We start from the raw sequence: 6,287 nt of genomic DNA, 5'->3' as shown, positions 1-6,287 counted from the left end.
GGTTCACTAATGTCCTTTAGGGAAGGAAATCTGCCGTCCTTACCTTGTCTGGCCCACATGTGACTCCAGAACCACAGCAATGTGGTTGACTCACAACTGCCCTCAGACAACTAAGGATGGGCAATAAATGCTGATGTGGAGATGCCGGCGTTGGACTGGGGTAAACACAGTAAGAAGTTTAACAACACCAGGTTAAAGTCCAACAGGTTTATTTGGTAGCAAAAGCCACACAAGCTTTCGAAGCTCTAAGCCCCTTCTTCAGGTGAGTGGGAATTCTGTTCACAAACAGAGCTTATAAAGACGCAGACTCAATTTACATGAATAATGGTTGGAATGCGAATACTTACAACTAATCAAGTCTTTAAGAAACAAAACAATGGGAGTGAAGAGAGCATCAAGACAGGCTAAAAAGATGTGTATTGTCTCCAGACAAGACAGCCAGTGAAACTCTGCAGGTCCACGCAACTGTGGGAGTTACAAATAGTGTGACATGAACCCAATATCCCGGTTGAGGCCGTCCTCGTGTGTGCGGAACTTGGCTATCAGTTTCTGCTCAGCGACTCTGCACTGTCGTGTGTCGCGAAGGCCGCCTTGGAGAACGCTTACCCGAATATCAGAGGCCGAATGCCCGTGACCGCTGAAGTGCTCCCCAACAGGAAGAGAACAGTCTTGCCTGGTGATTGTCGAGCGGTGTTCATTCATCCGTTGTCGCAGCGTCTGCATAGTTTCCCCAATGTACCATGCCTCGGGACATCCTTTCTTGCAGCGTATCAGGTAGACAACGTTGGCCGAGTTGCAAGAGTATGTACCGTGTACCTGGTGGATGGTGTTCTCACGTGGATGACCCTTTGTCTCACGTACAAATCTCAAAGGAGCAAACCACTGCTGCAGGATTGCAACATATAATTTAAATAAATGCTGGCCAGCCAATGATGCCCATGTCCCATAAATGAATTTTTTTAAATGCTGAAACCAATAACAGATAAAAGCTACTAGCATGTTGATGCGCGATAAATCACACGGGAGGCTGAATGTACCCGGGAAATAAAGGCTTTTATTGCCAACAATAACAGAGCTACTATATACAATATACAATCCCAGACTAAAGGGTCACCAGGCAGAGCAGTGACCTTTATACCTCTCCCGGAAGGCGGAGCCAACTGGGGTGTACCATAGGACTATATTAACAGGTAGAACAGCCCAACCCTAACCCCAACAGTAACATATCTACAGACTCATAGTGCTGGCCAGACCATGGCTCAGCACTCCTGGTGGTAACCAACAATGGTTCACCACACATGTCATAATCCACTTTAGGCTCAGAGATCTGATAGGTTCCGGGTAGTTCTTGAAGTTTATGGCAATGACTTCTGATATGCAGTGACACTTGCATATATTTACCTGATCAAATTAAAAGCAAAGTTTGTACCCAGCTGTAAAAATGCCTTTACAACAGCATCCACATGTTTATTCTGCAATAACTTCTTCCGCTCAAACACCTACAAATCTCAAAGGAGCAAACCACTGCTGCAGGATTGCAACATATAATTTAAAACAGACACGAGACCAGACAGACTTAAATGTATTAATGAGTTTGACAAAGCATTGCAAGAGGAGTAACAAATCGGAAGAGACAGAGAAAGTGGGTGAAGGAGGGCTGTTCGTCATGCCGAATTACGCAGCATCACCTGGTTAGTCACTTTGTGATTCCAACTTCACAGCTTTTGTGGATGAAATAAAGGATGCTTCATCAATTAGTGAGCTAGTCACTTGCCTCATTGCACAAGATTGAAACAGTGACAGATTCTACCACACATTTTAAGTCAAATGTAGCAAGAGTCTTGTTCAGCCTGCCATTTTGCACTAGACTGCATTGAGAGAATCATAAGTGATCAGCAAAATAAGTAGATCTTCACAATACCTCTCAGGAATTCCTCACACCTTTCACTGGATTATGGAGGGACAACATAGCACATAAGTTCAGGAAGCACAATGAGATGAATAGCCACGTATCATGTTCCACATACTACATGCTTTTATTAATAAAAGTAAACATTGAACATAAAGTTTTCAGCCAATAATTTTAAAATATCAAATGATTGTGCAAACAAACTGTTGTTCGAAATCTTACCAAAAAATGGCAGTATTGGTTCCAGCACAAAGAATGGAGTGTTACCCGCCAACGGCACCGGCATGTTTTTGGTCTGAATCTTATGCCACGTTAGTATTAATTTTTATTCCCACGAGTTTCACGCCACTCCAGCGGTATGTTCCCTCTGATTCGCCCACCCTGTAACAACTCAATTGCTGCAGGCACTGGGGAATTTCATATAAATGGCTCCCGAGCACTCATTCCACAAAGACTGCAGGGGATGGCAGCCAGGAAGCCAGCGCTGCGCTTTTCAGAGGGGGCCCTCACCCAGACTGCTTGATGGAGTGGTGCAGGGGCACCCTCGACCCCCACTCCTTCCAGCAGAGTGACCACCACTGCTTGGGATGCAGTGACAGCCCTGGTCAGCACAAGTGCAGTTCAGAAGAGGATGGGGCAGGAGTGTCGGAAGAAGATGAATGATCTTCTTTGCTCAGTCAGGTTAAGTGAACCAACCCGAGACTCCCACTGACCCCCTCGCACATCCCTCACACCCCCAACCCTTTCTCTCACTGAGCCACCTTGGCCTCTGCAAACACAAGACACTAGTTTCCCCACCCCTCCCACAATCATCATGTTCCCCCAGTAGCTGCTATGCTCCTCACACTCCAGCTCCCACCCCAACCCCATGCCTGCCAAACCTCATCACCCCGTCTTAAATATTAATACTCCCCCCTACAGTCTCCTTATCCGTGTCATTGCAGGACAAACTCTACCACAACAAGCGTCAGTGGGCACAGCTATCTGGAGTAATGCTGGTGCTCCAAACCCTCACAGGCTTTGGAGAGCGAGCCTTTGAGCTGGCCATGGAGGAGGAAGAGCGTGCCTGCGCTGCTAGTGAAGTGGAATAGCAGAGAAATGTGAGAATTCTCAACACATATACTATCATTCCTTAAGTCTCAAGTGAGTAATCAATGTTCCCTCTGTATCCCCTGTAATGTACTGATGCCCTATCCCTTCTTTTACAGGGCGATCACGGAACAGGCCAGACCATTCACGCATCCCTTAGATCTACTGGATTCCAGCACCTCAGAGGGGAATTTCTCCAACCCCACTGATGAAGAGGCATCACTCGGAGAGAGCACCTGGCACCAGCGCAGATACACCTTGATGGGTCCACAGAGTAGGCAGGCTTCTGGGCTACTCGCTGGTGAGCACCTCACAGCTGAAGATCCACAGCAGGCGGAGGCAGGGACATCCCAGGGTACCAGTACTCAGAGGGATGCCAGAGCCCAGGACTCTGCTGAGCTTCTTGCTGATGATGTGCCCCTGGGCCCGGTCATCCCACAGCGGCTGGAGCTGCAAAGGCAGAGTGACGAGTATCAGGAAGGGATGACAGCAGCCCTCCTCGGAGTGCAAGGCCGATTGGAGGAGTCCCATTGCCTTCTATCTGAGGAGATGGTGCCTTCAATGCAGCGCACCAAGACCAACATTGCGAAGTTGGCGCCTGCACTGGAGACCTTGGCTCAGGATATGCACCCCATAGCAGGAGGTGACTGCACCATGATGCAGGGCTTCGACTGTATGGTGCAGGCATTGATGGGAATCCATGAGTGTCAGCGCCAGAGGATGGCGGGGCTTCTGGATCTCACTCCAGCTACCCTCCATCCCATGGGGGTAGCACTGGGACCCCCGGGAACCCCAAAGGAAGAGGATCGGCACAAGTACAGCCCAGGGGACTCTGGGTGACTCCAGCCCATCTGAAACCCCACTCCCTGGGAGTGACACACCTCCAGCCCCTGAAACCAAGGAGGGAAGCAGTCAAACATCCATGCTGCCCAAAAGCAGGCCTAGACCCTCAAGGTCCCGGCCCCCAAGGTCGCGCCCACCAAGGTAGTCTCAGGCAAAATGGCGTGGAAGTCAGCAGGTTGCCTCAGCCACAATTATGGATCCTGGGGATACAACGAGATGTAGTGGAGGGTCAGAGAGTCATAGAGTCAGAGAGCAATACAGCACGGAAACAGGACTGGTCAATGCCGACCATGGTGCCCTCCTAGCTAGTCCCAATTGCCTGCGTTTGGCTCATATCCCTCTAATCCTTTCCCATCCATGCACTTATCCAAATGTTCCTATTGTACCTGCCTCAACCACTTTCTCTGGTAGCTCAGTCCATATACGCACCATCCTCTGCATGAAGAAGTTGCCCTTCAGGTTCCTTTTAAACTTAGACAAAAGCAATTTAGGACTGATGTTGGAATGCTTGACTTTATACAACAAAAAATCATGAGATTGAATAGACCTTCTAGGAGAGTCATTTATGAAATAATTGGACACTACAATGCGAGGGACCACTGAATGTTCCTGGATGGATGAACTAAGATCATTTAAACAGCCTTCTTCATCCATTTCAATTTTGTGAAAATAAAATATATTTTTTACTATAATAGCGCAGGTCAGGAAGATTAAGAAACCGTAGGCACTTAGTGGGCACCAATGAATTTAGGCGCTAGTGTAGATAGATCACCGTTTTGCTTCGAGTGATTGGCAATATATTTCACTTTGTTCACCCACAGAGCCTCCACCCTGTCTATTCACACCACCAAGCTTGGATGAACTACTGTGCTCACCCGGCACCTCATCCCTGTGGAGTGTGAGAATCCAGTAAGAAGTTTAACAACACCAGGTTAAAGTCCAACAGGTTTATTTGGTAGCAAAAGCCACACAAGCTTTCGGAGCTCCAAGCCCCTTCTCAGGTGAAGAAGGGGCTTGGAGCTCCGAAAGCTTGTGTGGCTTTTGCTACCAAATAAACCTGTTGGACTTTAACCTGGTGTTGTTAAACTTCTTACTGTGTTTACCCCAGTCCAACGCCGGCATCTCCACATCATGAGTGTGAGAATGACAGTGCTATGTCCTTCTCACCTCTTGCCAGCCCCTACTAAGAAAGGGCATTCCCTCAGCTGTGTTATGGACAGGAAGGAGGACATGGGAAGAGCTGCCTGCATACCAGTCTTCACAACCCCTTTAAAGCAAGGGGCACCCTAACGTGAAGGGAAGGCCTGCAAGTACCCCTCCCAATCCCTCTTTCCGGAATGGCGATTCTGGGACCTCCACCCCTGGCCTCGAGCTGAACTTACGTGTGTCCCCCAAGTCCTCTCCAGTGCCCACTGAGCAGTGAACACTGCAGAGGGTGCTGGCTGCCTGATCGCTCACCTCCAAAATTCCCTCGGAGGTGAAGGTGCCAGGTTCACGCTTATATAGACCTGTTGTAAATCATTGGTGCCGGCTGAATAGCCGGTATGGGGGGAAAGACCAGGAGAGTTGCACATGCTAGTATATTCAAATGAACTTTCTGTGGTCCTGTGGCGTGTTTCACGCCATTCCAACAGTGAGGGGCCGAGAAGATCAGAACTCGGAAACTCAGTGGCACAGATTGCGCTTTCTGGATTTTGAGCGTGCACTGCCATTCCCACAGAGAGTGTGACTCAGAATCACTCTCTTGGTATATAACATGAAAAACATAAACCTGCCTCCCCCAATGAAAACTAAGGGCGTGATCTTACAATCTCGTCGCGCCCGTTGTTCGGCACTGGGAGATCAGGCTGCCTGTGTAATGGCGCCCCAAGGACTCTGCAATCGTACTTAGGCTCCGCTGCTCCACTGACCCCCCCCCTCCCCCCTCCACCACTGGTGAGGTTTTTTTTGAGTCTTTGTCCAGAGGCGCTCGAAAATTGCATCAAATCGGGAAACATAAAATCCTGCCTTACGTCTCCCAGAACCCAATCTTGCCTACTGTCTTCTCAAGCAGTTGTGCAACATACAACTATCCTATAAATGAGTGCATCAGGAACATTCTCTGGAAAACATACATTAACTAGTTACCTCATTTTGCCTGTGGCCATGTACAATCTGAATACCGAGGAAGCAGTAACCTCACACCTCCTTCCCCTTCTTCCTAACCCACTGATAAAAAAAAATACTATCTGCAGGTGGATGAGCAGAATCAGTCACACTTTGCATCCAGGGAATGCCGCACAGCTTATAAGATTGGGTAGGCCTTTCCCATTGGTGCTGCTGAACTTGGTGTATGTTGAGACATGGTGGAAGAGGCAGTCTGTCACCTAGGTGATCAATTGTGTGCTGATCAAAGTGATGTCTCCTGGAAGCACCCAGTGCTGTGGACTTTGAGTATGGTGGCAAC

The sequence above is a fragment of the Mustelus asterias genome, chromosome 8 (genome assembly GCF_964213995.1).
Source record: "Mustelus asterias chromosome 8, sMusAst1.hap1.1, whole genome shotgun sequence".
NCBI lineage: Eukaryota > Metazoa > Chordata > Chondrichthyes > Carcharhiniformes > Triakidae > Mustelus > Mustelus asterias.
Note: the sequence above shows the minus strand (reverse complement) of the source record.